This window comes from Dermacentor variabilis, chromosome 7, assembly GCF_050947875.1.
Source record: "Dermacentor variabilis isolate Ectoservices chromosome 7, ASM5094787v1, whole genome shotgun sequence".
NCBI lineage: Eukaryota > Metazoa > Arthropoda > Arachnida > Ixodida > Ixodidae > Dermacentor > Dermacentor variabilis.
Window position 1 is genome coordinate 41,131,086 of NC_134574.1, and position 23,235 is coordinate 41,154,320.

The 23,235-nt window shown below is 41.5% G+C and overlaps 1 long non-coding RNA gene across 1 annotated transcript in view; it reads right to left on the reverse strand.

Moving 5' to 3' along the window:
• Positions 1-13,226, reverse strand: part of LOC142589009 (uncharacterized) — a 28,689-nt gene extending 15,463 nt beyond the window's left edge. The window contains exons 1-2 of the long non-coding RNA XR_012829771.1: positions 13,142-13,226; positions 8,499-8,581 (exon numbers count right to left, since the gene is read on the reverse strand). This is a non-coding gene — a long non-coding RNA (uncharacterized LOC142589009). The remainder of the gene's footprint in view (positions 1-8,498; positions 8,582-13,141) is intronic.
• Positions 13,227-23,235: the final 10,009 nt, after the last annotated feature.

A 23,235-nucleotide genomic window follows, 5' to 3' on the forward strand; every position in this document is an offset into this window, starting at 1 on the left:
AGGGATCTAAATATTCCTTTCGTTTTCTTTTTTTCAAGAGACACAAGCAACGAATCGTTAGCCACGTAATTTATCTGCAAAGCCAGGAGGGGCATGGTTGTGATAGCATTGTTTGAAAATAATGATCCGCAAAAAGAAAATGAAACTCTTGATGCTATAATATACGTGGTTTTCGCGAATGATTTTTTAAAAACATGAGAATAAACTCTGTAGATTACTTGGAAACCTTTATACACGCGAAATATTTTCAAGAATTTTGAGGTCACTCCACGTGTTTTTTTTTCCTACGGCACCCACAACGAAGTGAACGTCAACATTCCAACTTCTCAGAACTTCAAGTTGTACATAACATGGTATGACATTTCAGCTATCGATAGGCATATTTACATAGGAGCTCTCTTTGCCATTTAAAAAGTAATACAAAAATGCGGAATTTCGCTATTGCGTTACACTAACCCATCCAGAAGAACTTCACTTCGGCCTAGTTGGTATTTACCGCATATCATTGGGGCTGTTTCTGTGTTCTCTACCTCTGTCCTCGTCTTTTTTGCGGTCAATATGATATACACTAACCCATCCATTTTAAGCATAGATACAACTGAGATATTTTACACACAACGTTTCCTCGTCGCATATTGTTGCGTTTTCTGTGGCTTCAAACGATCTTCTCCACGGAATTGGTGCTTGGTATAACACCCACATTCGTTTATCTAATACACATGACAAACAGTTCGCCTTGTTATAATTTCTTACTCGTACTCACCTTCCGTTTTCGTAAGGCTCGCAGTTTGGCCGATTCGTTAGCGTGTACCATCTCTGGCATCGGTCCACACTCTTGCCTACTTTTATTGTAGTAGATAGCGCTACGTTGTAACGGCGCGGCATTGCATCTTTTTCCGGATATGCCCGGGTTAATTAGATGTTGCCATTTCGTCACAGGACTACAAATTGTAAGTTTGTTTTAACAAAGAACACACGACATAAACATTAAAATCTACCACTGTATAGCACTTAGTCGCCGATGTTTCTCACGTCAATGTTACAATTGTTCAGGCGTACCTTAAGAGATGCGACGATACATTCTCTTTTATTCGTGTAGGATTAACGTTTAGACGCAAATAAACTTACTCATCAACATTAGGTCCTACGGCGACATGGCGACGCATATAGAGGGCGCATAGTATATTCGCTGGCTGGTTTTGATATAATTGTGGGTAGCAAAATTGTTCGCTGTAAACTATTGTCGTATTCTGGAGAAGTTGAACAACTATCTCATGCTAAATGTTTCAGTTAGGGAAATGTTTCAATTAGGCATTGACTGACAAGATAGAAGGCGGAGTACGAAGACAGTGGGGCTCGAGCTCTTTGCGGCTGTAGGCCCAGCGAAGCGGATGAGGTATCCGGAGCTCAGAACAATGACGTAAAGCCCAGAGCCACCAACTTGAGGGTGAAGAAAAACCAGAGAGACGCTGCCGCCTGTGTCAAAAAACATCTTCTAGACGAGCAGTCTCAATCAGTCGGAAGCCTGATTGATTGCGCACCATCTGAGTACTTTGTGTGTCCTCGTCTTCTTTTTCGACCGGAGCATAGTGGCACGTGGAGGTGTGCTGCATACGTTTGCGACTAATAATCGACGAAGTCCGAATCTGTAGAGAGGGTTCATATATGTGATTTGCCACAGAATGCACCGTACTCCTTAAAACCCAAGCTTGAACGCGGGGGATGTCGAAGGACGTTATATGCCGCTTGCTCGTGTGTGCGCCCTTGCTGTGCAAGTTTACCTGTGTTTGACTGCTGCCTCGGATAGCTTTATGCACGCTGATATATATATATATATATATATATATATATATATATATATATATATATACATGTAATTTTCAGCCTGTAAAGTTGTGGGTAAAATTAGTTGCGATTCGTGTTGTCTATGCATAAGCACATACATTAAACCCCCACACAATGCTTCATTGTATGTTCAATAGCACAACCTTTGTGGTTCGTGTATTGTAAATTGTCCTTGTAATTAGTTCCTGTATTTGACTTTCTTTTTTCACACATTATTTACCCCCCTTTCGTTCATCATCCGTGTCGAACTCTTTGTTTAAAAAATTTATTGCGTAACTTGCCTGTAAATGTAGGCCTTATTGCGAAGCCTAAAGTGTCTTTTTCTGTGCTGCAATCAGTCTTCTAAAATACTGTTAGTATACAAGTTCATTGTATTTTTTCTCGGCCTGTGCACAAATGGTGCATGATCCTAAGGACCTAGTCCGGTGTCTCAAGTCATCACCTGTCGCCTCACCATAAGGAGAATAATGAATTCAGATATCTTTATATAAACGCATTATGATTGTGATGTTTTAGCTCTTACGCCAACCCATCATAGCCACACGAATTTAAAATCTGTATTGGAAATTGCCCGACAGGCTGCACTACTTAGAGTGTAACAAGTCACCACTGTAAAAATAGTTTACAACACATAGAGGTGTCGAAGTTAATGAGGCGTGTCGCTCCGGCGGGCAAGAGAATTTACCGCATACTTTAGTTGCCACTGCACCCAAAGGAAACACAGCAATTATTCGATAACCTGGTGCACCAAGAAGAAGCCAGAACATCTTGAAATCATTCCGCTGCACGCGAACGCATCACATCAGAGCCGGGCCACAGCCTTTCACACTTGAAGCTCCACAATAATTAATGCCCCACAGGGATTTCTAACGCCAAATGGCTGCCGCCTCAAAAGGAAGCTGCTGGCGCTAAATGCAGGACCGGCAAATAAGAGTGCTAATGAGAGTTCGTGCGTTAAGTACGCGCCAGCCACTCCATGACGACGGCCGACGGTCGTCAGGCCTGCCCAGCCCAAATGCTTGATTCGTATCACTGCCGAGGAGGGCCGCAGGGTGTCGATCAGCGATTGGGTGCCATAGCGGAAGAAAGTGGGCCAACCCAAATTCGGAAGAAGAAAACGCGTGTCACCGTCGTTGCAGCATGGAGAAGAAGGCTCGATGGGCATCATAGTAATTACACGTAAGTACAAACAAAGCAAACGATAACGTGGTAATCAGACAGAATAGTTAAATATATTCAAAATTTAATCACAAAGTCATTTGAACATACAGATTCGTCGAGCTTGTCTTCTTTATAATCGACACTTGCTTTACACTTTTCTTTGTTTTGAATGTTGTTGCCCGTTCTGTATCATTATAGTCGTGGGAAATTATAAATCACGCCTGCCATGAATAGTGGTTTACATTCTTGAATGTATGAATGTTCCCATGAGAGCAGTCCCCTTCTACTGCCTGTAGAGTACTGTCTGCAACGGACGACTGTACTTCCTCCGATAAATGTTAAATGTTTATTCTTCTATTTTTTGACCCATGTAAGTGTAATACTTTTGTTCTTTAAAGCACATATATTGCAGTACTTAATAAAATTCACCGCTACTTAACAATTATTCAAGCAGAATTATGGTACCATCAGTGCCAATATCACGGACCGCCAACAGACGTGGCACGTTAATTTTGTAATTTTTTTGCTCATATATTCGCAAATATACTGAACTATATATTTGGAAATCGTACTCAGCCTACAATAATAAAGATGTGGAGTACACGAAGACTGGCCATAAACGTCAACATTGTAATAACAAAAGCAATGCGTGTTCACTTCTCAACCTCTCCACGCCATCAAGAAATTCCGCACGCATTGCCAAATCATTCTCATAGGACAATCAAGATGGCACTTTTTTCTAGATCTGCGTTTTAATGTGAAGAAGCAAGCGTCATAAGAAATCGCGTCGATAACATTTCACAAATCTAGGAATTCTTTATTCTGCATGCGTGGGAAGACACGCGCTCGGGAAAACCTGCGGCGGAACTGGAATTCGCGCTTTTATATAGCAGCTGCTACATTCTCGCTTTAAATAGTAGCTGAGTGGTTGCGCACAGCAACCTAAATCAATGAATTTATTCTCCTGCAATATTTAGCTTTCAAGTGGAAACCATAGGAAACAGCGAGCCACTACTCATCAGTTTCATTGCCATAACTGTGAGGTCACTGTGATAGGAATTAATGCCCAATGCGAAGGGGAATTTTAGAACGATTCAAATGTTTGACATGTAAAAGAGTTCTGAATGCTCAAAGGTCAATTTTGATTGCCTCTGCAAAATAAAAAAAATATAAATTGAGATCGCAGTTGCTGCATTTAGCAGATGTTATTTTTATGTGGAAGATTTGAAGACATATTCCAGCGACATATGCTGCAATTTTGCACGTGATCAGTTCTTTCTAGACAGTTGGAATTCTCGCAGACTCAACGTGTTCCCGTCGTACACGTGTGTAGGATATTGTGTGCGATAACTAAACGTGATTCTCGCACATCATCAGCGCATTAAGCTCACGCGAGGGGAAAGAACCCGCGAGAATGTGCACCCTGAAAAAGACTGACACATCCTTTTCATATTTGCTATAATAATCTAAGCACAATTCTTGTAAGTATACTACATGCGCGATGACTTATGCTCACCTTGCTGCAGTGTTGTGTCGCTGTAATGGTTTGATCAAAATTATACGGTAAAGATTCATTTTGAGAGGAAAATAACTTTTATTGTGAATAAAAGAGTATACGTTAGGCAGCTTTTTCTGTATCCCCATTCAAGCTTTCTTTAGCAGTGAAGCCCTCCGATTTTAAGCAAAAGCAAGTGATTCATCTCACAAGGTTTCTTGACTGGACCTTCTCACGGGGCTTCCATACACCCACTCTGCTGACAAAAGGCTCCAGCAATGTGTTGCTTGAGTGATAGCTTGCAGCGCACCACAAAAAGGGCACCGCAAAAGTCAAAGCAGTTTGTCCAACATTATTACAGGTAAGGATGCTTTTCGCATGAGAAAAATATGGTGTAGGGCTGCTAAGCACGAGGTCGCGGGATCGAAACCCGGCCACGGCAGCAACATTTCGATTGGGGCGAAATGCGGAAACGCCCGTGTACTCAGATTTAGGTGCACGTTAAAGATCTCCAGGTGGTCCCCCACTACGGCGTGCCTCATAATCAGAAAGTCGTTTCGACAGGTAAAACCACATAATTTTTTTATGGAAATCATATAGCACACTGAAGAAATTTTTCATATATAAGTGGTTTCCTGCAATGCTTATGACATCTATGAAAAGATGAATTACTTCGGTAGATTAACATTCCACATTAGCGGGAAACTAAGTGTTATCACTATAAAAAAATACACACGCTCTTTGAATAATGATAATTACTAGAATTGAAGCAACAGAAGTAATAAGCCTGAAATGTACTCAAAGAAACCACAGGAGCAAATCGAACAAATAAATTGCTTTGAAACTACCATTCAAGGGCACAGGAACCTGCCAGGCACAGAATGGGAGCAGGACTTTGGTCCCGTATTTTACGAGTCGTCAGCATGCTTCCAGTAGTACACCCGGGTTGCGCTCTCGGAAGCGTTTACTTCAACTTCGCTCAGCTCGTTCTGTCGGCCTTGGTAACCGCAGCTGCCCGTTCGCTTGTTTCTTCCGCTTCTAGCTTGTTTTCTGCCATTTCTCATGCTCTCTTATTTCCCATCGTCCGGCGGCATTTGCAGCTGTAGTCGTCTTCTTTTAACATAACAGGAAAGGGCGCGTCAGTAATTGTGATAATATTGCATTTAGGTTGTAATGGCAGTTTGTGGGCGTGTACGCACCAAACAAGCTGCATACTGGTAAAGATTTATTCCTTTATTTGAAGCATTCCTTATTAACTGAACCGACGTTATTATATTTGGAGACTTCATTATGTGTGGGCTTCAGGTGACCAATCAGCTCAAGCACGCCGATTGACTGTTCCTATGTGTCAGGAAATTCTGATTCGTAGTCTATGAATAGACTGTGCCGCCTATATTTTGCAGTCACCAGTGTCTGCCGACCACTGCTGTTAGTATACACAAGCTTAAATATCTACAGGTGGGTAAGAGTTGTAAAAAATTAATAATTTACTCCCCTTCGCACAAAGCTTTCTAACACGCAAGCGCAAGAAGTTGGGAGTGGGAAATGGCTGCCGGCATGAGACATTTTAGGAAGGACACTTTTATTTTGCCAAGCTTAACTAATGCTGAACATAAACTTCTGCAAGTGGAAGTAGATCGTCGAATTTTAGTTCTGAATGTTGTTGTGCCGGCTGGCGCTCATGTTTACAAGAGCACTCTGCGAAGCGCGCACGGGCCAGTGAGTGTTAAAAGCGGAGTGGCGCTCAATAGCAGTGCATTTCTTGCCCGTGCCATTATCCCACAAGCATGGGTTAATAAACGTGGTTCACCTGGAACTTGTCTGATCCTTTTGGCACGCCTGGCGCAAAACGTAACACGTGGCGACGAGGATGCGATTTTGTAGACTTGCGCAGCGTCAAGGAAAGCAAGTGTTCTCGGCATTCAGCCTCTGTTCAGTATCGATTATTAAAGGGTGCTGCTTTTTCTTTTCTTCGCTGACTAATATCGTGTTTGAAGAAGATACTGCAGGTTGGACGCAGTTTGCTGCTCAACTGGGCCCGGTGGAACCATTCGACGTTTCCAGAAATTACTGGGCGTCTCACCCTGTACTGTGACATTTTGAGGATTTTAGTATTCCTACAGTGATGAGAAATAAAGATATGACTGACTATCTGAGTGCTCCAAGTTGCTACACTAACTTCAGTAATGCACCGCTGATGACAGCTTGCGTCCTTTCACAAAATTGTAGTAAGAAATCTAGCATATCATAGCAAAATATGGCAAACATTTGCCTGACCATACTATCTGCTGAAACACCATGGTAACAATAACTCTATACACAAGCCTTCAACGTTCGTTTTTCTGCAAAAATACTGAATTCAGCATCACATGCACAAATAACAGAGCGAAAACGTTTCTTTTTTGTTTTCATCATTCATTAGTAGAACTTAACACTAGGCGATTAATCAAAATTGATGTGCCAGTTTTATGTAAAATAAACTACATTATAATAATAAAAAAACATGCGCAAGATCAATAAGTAAACTTTCTAAAGGCCACAGGAAAAAGATATATACCCTTTAGAGACGAGATTTTTTTCCGGTGTGAGCGGCGGTTTTGCCTCGGTGTAACCGAGCGAACGTGGCTTGTTTGAAAGTGTTCCTGCTAAACACCTCGTCTTTAATTGGTGTGCAGTACAAAACACGGTAGCAGCGCTTCTGCAGAACATTGAATCTGTAGAGGAACTATACAAACAGTACCAGGCTTTCTGGTTCAACCAGAAGTGATTGCCTGCATAAACCTGCGTTGCACAAAGAAATATTGACTCACAAATTAAAAGCACTGACAGGTCTATATCACTTTTTATTTCTTTTTGCTTTATCAGAGGGCTAGCTGTCAACTCCATAACTGCAGTGTCGGGCCAGATTTTCTTGAATGCACAAAAGCTCACTTATGCACACAAAATGAAGAGTGTGGCTTCTTGGTCATAGGGTCCGTTAAAAGTTATCTCACAAAAATTGAAAATTACAAAAATTGCACTTAGTGGCCGCAAACTGCTAATGCATGTGCTGGTCTGCCTGACCAGCACACTGTTTACTGCGTGGCTTACAGCAACTGAGCCAGGCTGTGTAGTAGTTGAAAATCGCCCAACGACTGTCTTGCCGAAAGGCAGATACTGGTCGCATACACTATCCCTTCCTTTTTCGCTCTGTGCTTCTCCGCTATCAAAATGGTATAGTAAGCTTGGTACACTTGTATTGCTGTCTTCTAAACTTATGGCTCACTATCAGGCACTGGCTGTGGCTTCTGTTAGAATGCGTAGAGCCCTTTGCACTTCTCGCCCCTAATATCCAGTTCAACGCTTTCAACAAAGTGATCGCAATGTGGCTTCAACTACTGCACTGACCCATGCATCAGTGATACCTTGTGACCACTCCTAAGTCCCCAATTTTAGCGACACGCACAAATCACTTTTAAAGAAACCCTACACAAATAAATTTGGTGCGTTTTGTATTGGCTCCCTATAAAAAACTTGTAATAAGTTGTTGCACTTTCAAGAACCTGGGGCATGCTACCATTAGGGAACCAGCAGCTATCCAACAGTAAAAAAAGAACAGCGGTAGAAAAAGACTGTGTCCGATCATGTTTCAAGACAACAGACTGGACATGCTAACTGTGTGCCACTTGCACTTAAAGACAACTATACTTTTCTTAGAGCCTGGTCAGAGCCCAGTAGAATTATGGTTGTATTAATTGGCTAGCATGAAGGGCTGGGGCTTTGGAGCGGCTTAAGTTAGTGCACATCTTTATTGATTTCTTTCTTAATGAAGACCTAAACGCTATCTTAATAAACAGAACGATAAAATGATACTCGTGCTTTACACATTGTACGACATTCAAATGCATACCTGCGAGCTGTCACAGTATAAATTCAGCTCATTCAAGTTGCAGCTCAAATCATCACTATGTGACAGCATTCAGGCAATACCTGCAGCCAATTAATTTGGTGTGATTACCTTTCCGTCATCCCTTCTGGAGCCTATCACGAAATCTGAGGTGGCGTGCTCAAAATCTCGGATCTCCTCACAATGAAGATCGCCTGCAGAAGAAAATGAGGGTTCTAACACACAAAGTACAAACACTGTAAGCAAGAGCAAAGTAATTGGTGTACAAGAATTCCTAGGACTAAATAGTATATTGCATAGAACAACTAGCACCCTATTATTGTAATAGAAAGGGTGGTAAGAAAATGGAACCCATCACAGTCAGCAGAGGTGTACATTTTTTTAATAAACATTTACCAATAATCTGAAGTTAAAAGTTATTCAAGAAATAAGGAAACGAAAATTGCACATGACATCAGGGTCTAAGGGATAAATAAGATCATAAAGCTTGCCTTTAATAAAACCAAGGATGCTCAAGTACATAAACTTCCCGTCCTTTTTGTCCTAATCTTTGTACACCTCTGAATCGGCCAATTATGCAGATCCCCTACATTGTGGGAATCAATGTTAGGCAAAGTATTACACAGCTAGATAACTAGCCACCTAGCATATAGGGACACTAATGTAATGCAAATAGAACAAAGAACGCACTGGAGAGCATAGGTGCCACCCACAACCAATTCATCACAGCCCCTACAAGACCAGAAAAAGAACATGCCAGAAAGACTGGAATAAGTCAGTAGAAAGTGTAGTGTCCATGCTGCCCCACCATATATTCTTTGCATTTTATTTCCCATGCAATGCCATGCCGTCTTCCTCAAGCATAAAAGAAAATAGGGTTGTACGGTTTTTACATGCCACAACCACGATCGGAATATGGGGCCCACCTTAATGGGAGACTGACTTCATTTTGACTACCTAGTGTTCTTGAACATGCACACTATGCTTGGTACCTGGGTGTTTTTGCTTTTTGCCCTCATCAAGATGCAGCCTCCGCCAGTGGGATTTGGTCCCACAACCTTGGACTTACCTGCACAACAACAAAGCCACAACGCTACCGTGGCCGGTTTTAAGTGTCAACCAACTTGCCTAACAACATTAGGGCCGCATAGCATCATTTGGGGTTCCATGAAAATGGTGCAACATGTCTGTGTAGGGTGTGTGTTTATGGCAACAGCAAAGGAATGCAAGATAACTGATTTCTTGTTCTCTAGAGATGAAGCATTCATCTTATGCCGGTATGACCAAGGCTAGCCTCACAGGCGGGTGAACTGCGGCAATCACAAAAGTGGGGCAATTTCAAGGCATGCGTCAGTTTCCACAAGGGAAGGACCAAGAAAAATGGTGCATTCTTGCATGATGGAGCAAACTTGCTGTAGAGGGCGATGTATGCCAAGCATTTAAAAGCAGTAGCTTGCACATGTGAGAAATTCTGGTAGGCTGGTGTTGTCTAATGACCCGCCGTGGTTGCTCAACGTCTATTGTGTCTCGTTGCTGAGCACGAGGCCAGCGGTTCGAGTCTCGACCACGGCGGCCGCATTACGATGGGGGCGAAATGCGAAAACACCCGTCTACTTAGATTCAAGTGAACGTTAAAGAACCTCAGGTGGTCGCAATTTGCGGAGTCCTCCGCTACAGTGTGCCGCATAATGAGAAAGTGGTTTTGGCGCGTAAAATCCCATAATTTAATTATTCTCTAATGCCATGCATGCACCTGTAGCATAATGGATTTTCCATCAGGCTGTTGCACTGGGTAACCGTAGTAGGCAACCACCACAAGACTATTTTTTTTTGGTGAGAGAGGCCCCATACAAGGCAAGACAGAAACTTCCAGAAAAATTTACCTTCTGGACACAGAGAATGGCTTGTAATAAAATATGATATTGTAACGATGTTAGTAAAACCGCAATATTTATTAAATGCGAACTTGTGCCCACAAGTAGAAGTCACTGCGGTCGTGAAAAAATGCACGGCAGTCGCGTTCTTAAACCTGGCTCGAAACGTCTTCCTCTTTCTCCTCGCGTGACACCTCGTACGCGTGGCGCATGCGAGCCGGGTCCAACTGGCTGCCCGTGATACGAAGATCGCAGCCTGTTGTTGCTGAACAACATCACTGTATGGCGTGCACAGTGCCCAATGCAAAGGGCGCGCAACTTGAATGTCACAAAGTTTGGCGTCTCAATATTAAGGAGACATATAACGCAATTTTGCTATTCAACTTATTGGTGGCAGAATATTGGTGCCGCTTACAGCAGCACAAAAATCAGCTAAAATTTCTTTCCGACACAAAATAACTCGTGAAATAAAGTGACTTTGGAAGTCTGCATGCTATAAAATGATGCGCAAATCGTATATCATTTGCGTGATTTTGACTCGCAAGCAGTCAGCGCAGCCACCGCAGCAATCGTCTGTGTTAAGCGGCTTGCCTGGCCAACGTGTTTTCTCATCGCTACTAATGGCATCCGAAAAACTAATTGTAGCGTCACTTATGAACTTGGTTAAAACACGCTGGCGGGCTAGTTGGTTAGAATCCATGGTAGGTGTATAAGCGCGACTGGACGAGGACGAAGAAAGAAACAGATACACAGAAGCGCGGTGTCTGCGTATCTGTTTCTTTCTTCGTACTCGTCCAGTCGCGCTTATACACTCTACCATGGGTCACTGAGCCAGATAAATGTGCAGGCATTGATTCTGGTGACGTATATAGGTGCTTTATTACAAGCTGTGGAGGGTCACAAGAGCCATCGGCCTCGGATCAAACGGCCAGCGAGCTAGGCCTATATACCGTTTGCCAGCGGTCGCCAGCTCGCCTGGCTATCTCGCTCGCTATGCCATTGTGGTGTAGATAAGTGGCAGAAGTGGTCCGAGTTTGTGCGTGGCACTGGACGCTTAAAATGTACCCCACTGAAAAGCAGCCAGATTTTCTCGTTTCATTTCGAACATGCCTGGTATAAATAAAACCAAAGCTGTTCAATGATCTTCCATCAAGACTATATTCCCCAAGCCTGATGTTGTGCCAACTTTTAGCCTGTCTTGTCATGTGCTCCGGCATATGTTTCATTGCCCATGCGCCCTCAACGAATGCTTCGTACTTCTTGTAGCAGTGCGTGTGCATAATGATAGCTTTCGCTAGCCACACTTTCCGAGTCGCTGCTTTGTAGTGGAGCCAATCAAGGGTGGTTTACCAAGTCTAATATGGCGACTCCCGCAACCAGGAAATAGACATCGCTGGACAACGAAAATGAGCGCAATAACGATGGCGAGGACATCGCAAAGCATGTGCAGGTGCAGCAGACGAACTAGCATCACGAAGCTCGCACGCCCGCGAGCACGCTGGCGCCCGCACGTCACAGTTTTGAGCGATGACGTGTCCAGATATTTTTGCATTCCTCGTTTGGACTACCTCGCAGCACTCTGAAACGGAAAATTGGACTGGTCGCTACAGACAAGATTCTAAATTGCCTGTCGCGCTCTGTAGCCAATAATGTTTCGTGCGGTGACTACTGGGTCGTTAGCTACTTACTACAGCAAAAAAACAAGATCGAAAATTTTTGTGTCGGTACTCCTTTAAGGCTTCAAAGAAAAACACCAGGCTGTAAACGTGCCACAAATCTTTATCTCCTTTCACTCCACATCCTTCATGTACAACAAAAGTTTCATGCATACTCTAATGACTGTCTCACTGATTCAAACAGATTTAAATAGTGGAGACATTGCTATGTTGGCTGCACCTTGAGAAGAATGAATGCATTACTCAGTCACATTATCATCTCTATCAAATCAGCTGCTTCCACTGCTATTTACTTATTTTTTAGAAGACTGGTAGTGAAAACACCTCCTCGCAAGCACCAGTGACAGAAGGATGCAGCAGATTCACCACTACTGAGTGTGAGAGCTCTGTAAAATACAGGCAACGTACATGAAAATTACCTCAATTATTTCCCAGAAGAAATGAGTTCCCATGAACCATGCTTGAAAAGCAGTGGCTTCTTTATTTCAGAATGGTTAGAAATTAAATGATTCATTCAAGAGCCATATGCCAACTGCTTTATGCACAACCATCTTTGTAAGACTGCTTAGATAAGCAAACATACGAAAGCTAAGCCAAACACAAGACCAATTCATGGCAGCACAGGTTGTAATATCGCTAGCACGTCATGCATAATTGCCTTACATGAATATGCTAATGGAAGCATGTAACGTGCATGAAATCTGCTTAGAACCTTTTTTCAGAACGCTAGCACTTGCATGAGTGCTTTTTTGGTGTAATACAACTAGTGCACAGATAACGAAAAAAATCCACAAACAGTCCGTCTTGTTCTTGCTCTACAGCCTTGTACTAATTGCGCTACACCAAGAAACCTTCATGATGACATACCAATAAGCCCATATCTCAGCACTAGTAAACTCAAATGAGTGTAAAACCTACATATCACATAAAGAATTTGAATTCCAGCTTTCTAGGAGAAATAAATGAATTTACATATTTATCTTAGTTCCCCTTATCTTTTGCTTCCCTGTATTAACCTAAGCCACCAATAAATATTGATAAACACCTTGCAACACCCTTCTACAGGTTCACAGTGTTCTAAAACTAGCCCTAACAAATATGTTGACAATGCCTTGTACACCCAATTTCATCAAAGAAAAAGGTACCCATACACCAAACGACGGATCAAGTGGAAATAAATCATTTATATATAAATATTTCTTACCCAACTCTTCTCATCTGTTAAAATTTGATGCTACAGCATCATAGTTCTGAGCAGTCTCACATTCTCAAGAATCAGCAGCAGCTTCCTTTTGGACAGGTGCAGATTTTGAGGAATAAAAATATTAGCATAATTACTGCACTCATATTCAACAACTACACACACCTGCCATTTAGCTGAAGGTTGCCTATTTTCCTTAGTTTCTCTACTCACGTGATATTAAACATATCATTGAATTTCTTGATAGCTTTTGCTTTCTCGTTGAGACTAAGCTACCTCTACTATATTTTGTTTCTTAGCTGGGAAAGTTAGGCACTGAATATGGAAAATTTCAAGCACTTTCTTGGCATACGTCCCAAATTTTTCTAAATACAAGGGTATTTGATGTTTTTGCCATGATCTATAGTGGTTTGACTTGCAAGAGGTAAAGAGTGCGTCGAAAGTGAAATTGCTGCGGTTTAAATGAGCAAACACCTCTTACAAAGATGATAAAGCATGGAAAGCATCAATGCACAACTGCATCAGTGTTTCACAGTGCCAACAGTTTCCTTCTGGTTTGGCAATGGTGCTGCTGTTGTGCTAAGCTATAACATGACGTGGCATACGCTGCCAAACCAATTTCTGAAATAGCTAGCACCATTATAGGTATAAATGTTAAAAGAATGTGTACTGCAGTGTAGTTTTCTTTTCGCACAATAGAATGTTGTATTTTCAGTCATAGTTTCATGACTACTGTTTATGTCAAATATCTTCCTGATATTTATATTTTGTACAGTGCAACTAAACCATGCAGCTCGATCTTAGTTGAAGGAAGAAATCCAATCACGATGCACGAAGGACAATAAAAGGTTCACACCGCAACGACTGGACTGTCAACTGAGCTTTAATAGAAACGGCATAGTCCCAGCAAGGCCACCAGAGTATGCACAACAGCATCACTAATCACAGATCATGAAAAGTCAAGTTATCGCATGTATCGTAACCGACCCAAAAAGACACATTCTTTTTCAAGCAAGTGCACCGAGGTTCTACTAATGCAGCCGTCATTAGAACAACCTCGGTGCGCTTACTTGAAAAAGAAATGGGCTTTTGTATGTCGGTCACGAGAGATGCGATAACTTGACTTTTCATGCTCGGTGATTAGTGATGCTGTTGTGCATGCTCTGCTGGCCTTGCTGGGACTATGCTGTTTCTAATAAAGCTCACTTGATAGTCCAGTCATTGTGGTGTGAACCTCTCTTCGTGCTTTTTTTGTGTTTTGCGACTAGTTTTTCCACTTCAACTATCTACCAACTGGCCCGAATTTCAACCTTTTTTCATCTTAGTAAAAGCCGTACGAACGAAGTATACAGATAACTTATGAAATTTAGAACTGAAATGCAACGTTATAATAAGGGGGAAGCGCTTGTTATAATATTCATCTCCTTAAAAGAGTAGGGAATGGAAGTTGAAGAACCTGCCACCAATGGAAGGAAAACGCACAACCTGAGAATCATGTGTACAAGGCTATAGAAATTAAAGTTGTGCATGGCAGCTGTCCTTCATAAAAAATTAAGCAGAGTTGGCAGGTAGGCATACGCAGTTCTTTCAAGGGCCCCGCATTGCAAGTACTATATTTGTTCCTCCCGGGAAGCAAATGTAAGCACTGAAAACTAACATATAGCACACTACAGTGAAAACTTCCTGCAAATAGCATGTGCCCTTCAATCCTCCTTCTTCAGCTGCCTCCCACAAAGATTCTTCCTTTGTTCTCGCAGTCAGGAAAATCAAGTAACCTTACACAAGAGCAGAACAGTCCCGGATGCACAAAAAAGGATAAATGTGAAAAAGCTCACACTGTGACCAAAAAAGTTGGAACAAAGTAGTAAAAGGCTGCCTGCTTGGTTTGCATTGCTGACCTGCAACTTTAGCATTACATAATACAATGTAAGCTCCAAGCTAAAATATGGACTTTACTTAACTCTCTAGGCCAACTTCTCTGTGACGGTGGCACCCTGAAGTTGGAGCCTTGCACGTCCTACACAAAGGGAATACTTGCGAGCTACGTCAAGAAATTAGACGACTGTGAAAAAAAACCTTCCTCTAGAGTAGCTTAGGTACCATCAGTGTGCTGGCCATGCATGGCTTGAGTGAACACAGCATAACAGAATGAGTACTGCATAATGTAAATCGCCTGTATTCATAGACAATGACTTACGGGTCTGACAGTGCACCCTTGTTCCTAGCACAACACAGGTTGTGGACCCTAGAATATCAAAATAACACAAGCTGCTGAAAGACCATATAGGAAAAAAGACTGTTTTTACGAATTCATTCCTGCGATGCAAAATCATTACTAAAGCGATCACAAAGCAAGTGCCGTTATTTCATTTAACTTTTGGTGCGTGAGAAGTTAAAGTGCAGTGTAATAAATACCTTATGCAAGCTAGACAAATGTTTGCAAAAGTGGTTGGTGTGTTTCACACCAGACACAATTTCAGCAAACCAATGCATAGTTAACGAAATTTTGTAAGTTTTTTTTGTAACTGTGTTATATAATTATGTTAGAAATTTAAAGACAATTGTATGTGAAGGAAACATCACTTTGATTCTACTGAAGCACTTGCGTTCCCACATACCAATTTAATACTCAGTATGCTAATCTTACCTCCAGAGACAAAGCTAACTTTAATAGATAGGAGGGATACTGCATATGATGTAGGTTGATGAAAAACTTCTCTTGCATTCCGGGAGCAGGAGAACAGCTCTTATCTGCTTTGCCTGGCTTTTACACTGGCATAGTACACGCAATATGCTGTTTCACATCATGGGTTTCCGTTGTGCCGACTCCTCCCTCTCCTTTAAATGTGAAATTCGCAGAGAGAGCTAAACTTTATTGGAGCATAACGGACCAGAAGTGCTTTGTAAGAACCAAACAAATCTAGTTGTCCTCAATTATGACTTTCCAATGTATATGTACACATCGAATGTGACAAATAAGATATTCAACGAACTTTAGTTTATTATGCGTCTCCAGACTCTGTTGCAAATATAGGCTAGCCAACAGTGCTCAACTGCCTGCGCAAGAACATTTTATATACCTAGCTTAGTGTTAATAAGTTTCCCGACACTTCACCTTGGAAACCTGCGTATGTGAACACAAGGCTGCACTTTATGCTGGATGCATATCAGTTTCAATAAGAGGTGCTTCAGTTATTGCAAGTACAGTCTTAATTTGAATCCAGCACACCAGCAATTTCTCTGTTATGCAACAAATTTATTTCCGGATAAAAACCATCTTTTTGCTTTAAAGGGCTCCAGAACCATCCCTTAGGCTTGGTGAACAAACAGTGTGCAGAAAGGATACACTGCTATAAACGTCAGAGAAATTTCGCATTCATGCAGAGTGGTGCTCAGTTGAGTTGTGTATGTGGAGCTCATAAGCAGAGCATGGATTCACCTTTATCTGAAACACTATTTTTTTAACAGGAGCCTTCTCATTCTCTTCGGGTGTCGTATTTCGTCATTTAGCATATTCCATAAGAGGCTGCTATTGGGCAATAGCTGACATCAGTCAAGAAGGCTGTGAAGACCAGCGCACCTGTTCCTAACGTTGTTGTATATATTTATTAAGGCAGTTTAATAAAGAAATTGATGTTACGAAAATATGTTTTCCAATTTCGATAAGAATTGCGTAGTTCGGAAAGAAATCAACAGTCCTCTGCTCTTGTGAGGCATAGGAATTAAACTTTGGCCACACCGCTTATCAGTGTCGTAGCTGCTGATTCTCATTACTTTCATATCAGCTGCTGATTCTCATTACTTTCATATTCACAACAAACAGCGTGAAAAAGACATGGACAAGCAAAGAAACAACAAACACGGGACTGTTTTGCAACTCTTGTTTCTTTGTTCGTCTGCACCTGTTAAGACGAAACCACACCAACTCACCCAGCTATTAGTTTTGATGAAAACTAATAGCCTTGAACTATATTAAACTTAGGGTCAGACCCCACGTACGTTTGCCAGCGCGTGCTCAATCCTGGCCGCTCCTGGCTAGATGCCTTGGCAGACATCGCTTCCTACTGAGCTATTGGTAGTGCGCAATTAAAAATGCACAAGTTCGATCTGTTAATATTATTCGGTCAAGCTGTTTCAGGACAAAGCCGGACCACACCACATTGCACATACAGATTGGAGAACATGAGCTCAAGTGCACATTCCAGACAGTGTTGTACACGAAGCAACTGCTGCATATATGCGTTACAGTTACACGTTCCTGTGTCTGCTACATGGCGTAGATACTGCAGCTGTACCAGGGTACTGCAATGAGCCCACTAGCTGAGCTCACTGCAGCTCGCTGAGCACATGCGCGCGTGACATAGCCTTTGTAGTACATGGCATTGAAGGAGCACAAAGACCACGAAGAGGATTAACGGTGATTTTTGAATGCGGATAGGTCCGCTTCTACTGAACGCATTGAAGCACTCTTTGAATGCAAGGTATTTATGAAATAGACTATATTCACTTGAAGTGCACTTTCAGAGTTCTATACAAAGTTTTCCACGGTCTCTTTAACAATACATATGCACAGGGTATATCATTTCAAGGTATACAAGCATTCCAGTTGGGATGCTATAGTCTAATATGATGATATAATGACCCTAATGCTACGTCAAATACAGGAAAAAAATGCTTTCTTGTGTCATTCTTTGTTCTTCTTTCATTACACTTTACTGCAGAAAACAAAATAGTGCTCGTAATGAAGATTTAACTAGATCACACAGCAGACGATAGAACTTGCCTCCAATGTTCAAAGGGGTGACAGGGTCCGGCTGCGCCCGTACTGACACATCAAACGATGTGGCATAGACAACTATGCTTTCTGAAAGGTTTTTGAAGGAGGCATCTGAGCTGTCAACAGTTTACCAGTACCTAAATATCATAACTTATTATGACTGGCACCAGTACATGACAAATAATAACTTCTATATGAAATAGTATGTACCCCATAAATACATATAGTGTTTAATTAGCCCATTGACAAGAAAGCGCAATTCAAGAACAGAGAATGGAGTAGAAAACTAAGACAACATAGCAACACATACTGCCAGCTGTTTCTGCTTGTCATTTCGCCAATGCTAGCAATGACCACAAACATTTCTTCCTCTGCAACATTTGCGTTTGGGAAGCTCAGTTGAGCCCTTACGTTTCTTTGTTTAAGCAGTGTCGATATGAGTCAAGGAAATAACAGATGTCTGCAGAGCAATACTCTCAAGTAACAGTGACTGTGCTTGCACAATAGTGTCAAAACACATTACATGTTCTTATACCGAAGTGGTGGCAACACAAACAATTCTAGCATTTGTAGCAATGAGCAATAGAGCTCAAAGCAATTTCACTTTTTCTCTTAGCGTATTTTGTTTCATGTAGGTAAAATTTCGGGCCACAAAAAGGTAATCCTTCATAATTCAAATAAATTTCCCCTACAGTGCCTTTTTCGTGTAAGTGCAATGCTTTGAAAAGTACATTCTTAACTGAGGCACTGATTTATTGCAGTTCATCTGCATGCTTTTTCTCTGCAAAGACACCAAATCTACAGGATATATTATCACAACCACTTGCAATTTCTTTTATGAGACACAAAGAAAACTGAAGGAGGAAACAACTTGTACTTTTCCTTTGATTCTGATTTTTACTCGGGGGAACAAACAATGAAAGAAATTAGACTTGAAAAGGCAATTACTCTGCAAATGCCAAAAGCTCGACTTCTGTGTAGGGAGCATGGCTGGTGCAACATGTTTTCACAGCATGTTTTCAACCAAATTTCACAGCTATACCACAAATTTGCTGCATTTGGCTTCTTTGTAGAAGGCATATCGCCTTACTATTGTGCTCTGTATTGTTCATCTGTCTAGCACTCTAAACAAGAAAGAGGTTCACAGAAAGAATAAGTCTTAAGAATAAACTTGAACTTGTGGCCAACACTAAGTTCTTTATTGAAATACATGCAAATGCAAATACGTTTTCACGAAATATCTCCTCGGCCAATGTTGATAAAGTTCGCTGAACTTAAGAGAGTTAAATTCTCATGATTATAGGAAACAAATGTTGATTTAGAATATAATGTTTGACAGATATTGCCAACAATAGTAGCTCGAATTTTGCAAAGTCACAGCTCAGCCCCAAAGCATACATAACAGTTCTGTAAACTTCATTCATTAGAGCGATCTAAATAAGACAATTAAGATTTACAGCCTTCATGAATTGGTTACAATGTACAGGTGTTCTGCAAAAGTCCAACCCATAAATGAAAGGCACATAATACATTAACTTTGTCCCATTTAAATGTCATAAGGTGAAATTAACAGAATAATGAAATTGTTTTGGTGCTGAGTTACAAAACTGTAAGCTTGATAGCCTCACTTTCTGAAATTCTGCAATCTATAACAATTCATATGAAAAATGGATGGCCTAAAAAATATACCCTTCCTGCAGTACCCAGACAAACCTTTCGTAATAAATATTGTAAACCTAATCAAACTTGGAGCAGCGGTTACCGAGAAAATGATTTTTCTGTTCCTATGCATCTTGAAGCCACATACATAAGCTTCCACTAGTCATTAACAACATTCAAGCAACTGATGTTCCAGGCTGGAGGCAGTCCTTCAAGAATGAATAAGAGCTCTTGTCCGAGTTTTGTTGATCACATAGCAAAAGGGTTTCGAGCATTTCCGACGTGTTTCCACTTAACCAAAATTCCAACCGTTGCTTCAGTGCTTCTCGCTGCATTAGCATGATCAGATGGCATTAACAATTCTAGGTTCACAAAGGTTCCTAGAATTTGCAAGACTGTCCCGAATATCCCTTACAATTCCTGCGTTCCAACTTTCCCTTAGGTGTAAGCACTAGGTCCAAATCGAGGTTTGACGATACTGCTGGGGGCGGGGGAGTATTCTCTATATGTCCACCTAGTGGACATGTCCATTTTGTCTGCTGTTGAAGGTCTGATTGGCTGGGCTGGGCTATGCATCAGAAGGCGACAGCCGTCCCCTGGCCAAACAGAACTTGAGCAGCAGAAAAAACGCAGGTGTCCAACTGGTGGACACCTACAGAATATCTCCCCCCAGGTCACACTACACACAATGCACAACGAAAGTGCTCCAAATTACTCGTGCTTGCCTTTTTTAGTATGTTTCAGGAATTTCACAATGCATAGAATATTTCATAGAAAAATCAAATGAGTGCAAATTTACCAATGGCAGAGTCTGTCATGAATAATTTCCAACTAAGATGCATTTTTTTACACTTTAAAGCATGGTCCAGTCTTGAAAGCAGTAAAGTTGGTGCAATGTCATGTACTGCTACAAAACTCCAGACGTAAATATTCATGCCCAAGCCAAGTCTGCCATCCTGAGTGGTCCGTACTATTCGCACCCAACACCAGGCTTTACCAAGTGAAGTATCCTATTCAATACTCCTTTTCTAATACACTCGACCCTGGGCACATGGCAGACCGATCTTGCTCAGGAAGATATGCCACCAGACAGCTGCAACCAGTAAAGCATGAAAAACAATAATACAAGGAAAATATAACTAGAGTGAACCAGGCAACACAGAAAGGAACAAATAGCCTCAACTAAACCAGAATTAAGAGATATCCTCCCTTTGTTTACGCTGTATGTCACATGGCGCCCTAAAATTTTCATGCGATCAACTTCATCCTTGTCGGGAGAATTTCTTAGCAGTACAGTAATGATCCAAGATGCAAGAAATGAAAACATTCACCACTTTGAAAAAGCTTGTAAGATAGCGTTTTTGCAGCGCCATATTCATGGCACGAAGCTGCCGCACATCTTCATTGATTTCCTTGTAGTGCTCCTCGGCACATATGCAAGTGCATCTCCGGAAGGCACTGCGTGGCTCCTGAGGAACCTGCTGCGCCGAGGAGACTACTTGAATGTGTTCACTCATTTGTGCGTGCAAGCTGTCAAACTCATTCTGCACAGCTTGTAGCTGCAGCTGTAAAGCTGCATAAGCACTCCTTGGCACAAAATCGGACTCGTCGTTGTGCAGGACTCCGTCAGCCAGCTGCAGCTCCGTTCTTTGGCGTGCTTCAGTCCATAACTTTTTGGGGACTGCTCCACCCGCAGTTCAATAAGGCAGAATGGATGTCCTGGCAAAATGAACGCACACCACTTTCTGCACAGAATGTAGCAGTTAAGTGTGAGCCACCACATGACTTTATTTACATACATACTGCAGAATAAAAGGAAAACACAAACAAAGCTATATGCAATAATCAACCCAAAGCGAAAATCAATAAAGACAAAGCTGAAATCATATTTCTGTACATGTGGCGGAGATGTTGTTACATTCACAAACCGAAGAAATCTATAACTTGCATTCCATATTTCTCCTGCATGCTCGTTAAAGATGCTTGTATTATTATGATGAAGATTTGGGATTTCAATGGCACACTCATAATACCGATAATAATTCACCAATTCATATACACCAGGTGTTTCCATTACTTTCTAAGAATTTTATTTAAACCGTGTGTGGCAGATAGCAAAGTTGTAGTCATGAACCCGTTTGCTCGCAACGACTGCCAAAATGGGCATGACACAAAATAATTTCTGCCAATCATTGAGGGCTAACGACAGATTTGGAATAAAGAGAGTGAGCATGCTATTGGGTGATCACTTCGAAAAAGCACATCATAATATATTTTAGATACTGTATATGGCATATTGTAGAAACTTGTTTTTATGCTTCTAATGATGTTTACCTTTCTTTGTACTGATTTTGATTATATTTTCATCCCTCTAAGCCAGGACCAAATGCAAGGTTCGTAGTATTGTGTAAATAAAAAAAGCTTTGAGGATGACTATACTTCGTTTTTAAGAGTGGAGCGTGATAGTTTTGTATTAGCCGATTCCCAATTAAACTTGCAATTTACCTCATGTCATCCCCCACCTAACTTTCTGTCGTTCTCGAAGGTGCTTCCTTTTTTTTGGCCCCCATTCTGCAACTCTGATGGTCCACCGCTTGTTTGTCCTACGCATTACATGGCCAGCCTAGCTACATCTATTTTTACAGCACACCCTTATAACAGCGAGATGTAGATATCATATAGGCAATGAATGAAACCTTAACTAGGCTGGCTTCAGAAGCAGTAATTGAAGTGGAAGGCAACGCACCTAGGCAATCACTAGGTAACCTCTCCCAAGCAAAGAAGGACATAATAAACCAACGACAAAGAATGAAACCGTCGAACTCAAGAGATCAGATAGAATTTGCGGAATTGTAAAGACTGATCAACAAGGAGAAAATAGAGCATATTCAAAATATACCGTAAGAAAGGCTGATTAAGCAGGAATAAATGGACTCAGCTTGAAATCACTGAGGAAAAAACTCGGCATAGGACAAGCCAAGATGTATGCACTGAAAGATAAGCAGGGTAATATAATCAGCAATATCAAAGAGATAGTAAATGAAGCGGAAGATTTCCATACTGACCTATACAATACCCGGAGCAGCCAGGATACCTTCATTGAAAGTAGTTATGAACAGGTTACAGAGGCTCCTTCTATAATTTGCCAGTAAGTTAGAAGGGCCTTGCAAGACATGAAACGGGGGAAAAGTGACAGTAGAAGATGAAATAACATTGATCAAATCAAAGATGGAGGAGACATGTTTCAAAAGATTTTGGTCCTTTCTACGAATATCTCGAAACTTCAGAGGTCCCAGAGAACTGGACGAATGCCAACATTATACCAATCCACAAGAACGAGACGTTAAAGAATTGAAAAATTACAGGCCCATTAGCTTGTTTCCACTAATGTATAAAATAACAACCAAGATAATTTTCAATAGAATAGGGGCAACTCTTAACTTAAGTCAAGCAAGGGAATAGGCTGGTTTCAGGAAGGGATCCTTTACAATGGATCACATCCATGTGACCAATCAGGAAATCGAGAAATCTGCAGATTACAGTCAGCCTCTCTACATGGCTTTCATAGATTACGAAGGGGCACTTTATTCGGAAGAGACACCAGAAGTCATAGAGGCATTACTTAATCAAGGAGCAGAGCAGGCGTACGTAAATATCTTGG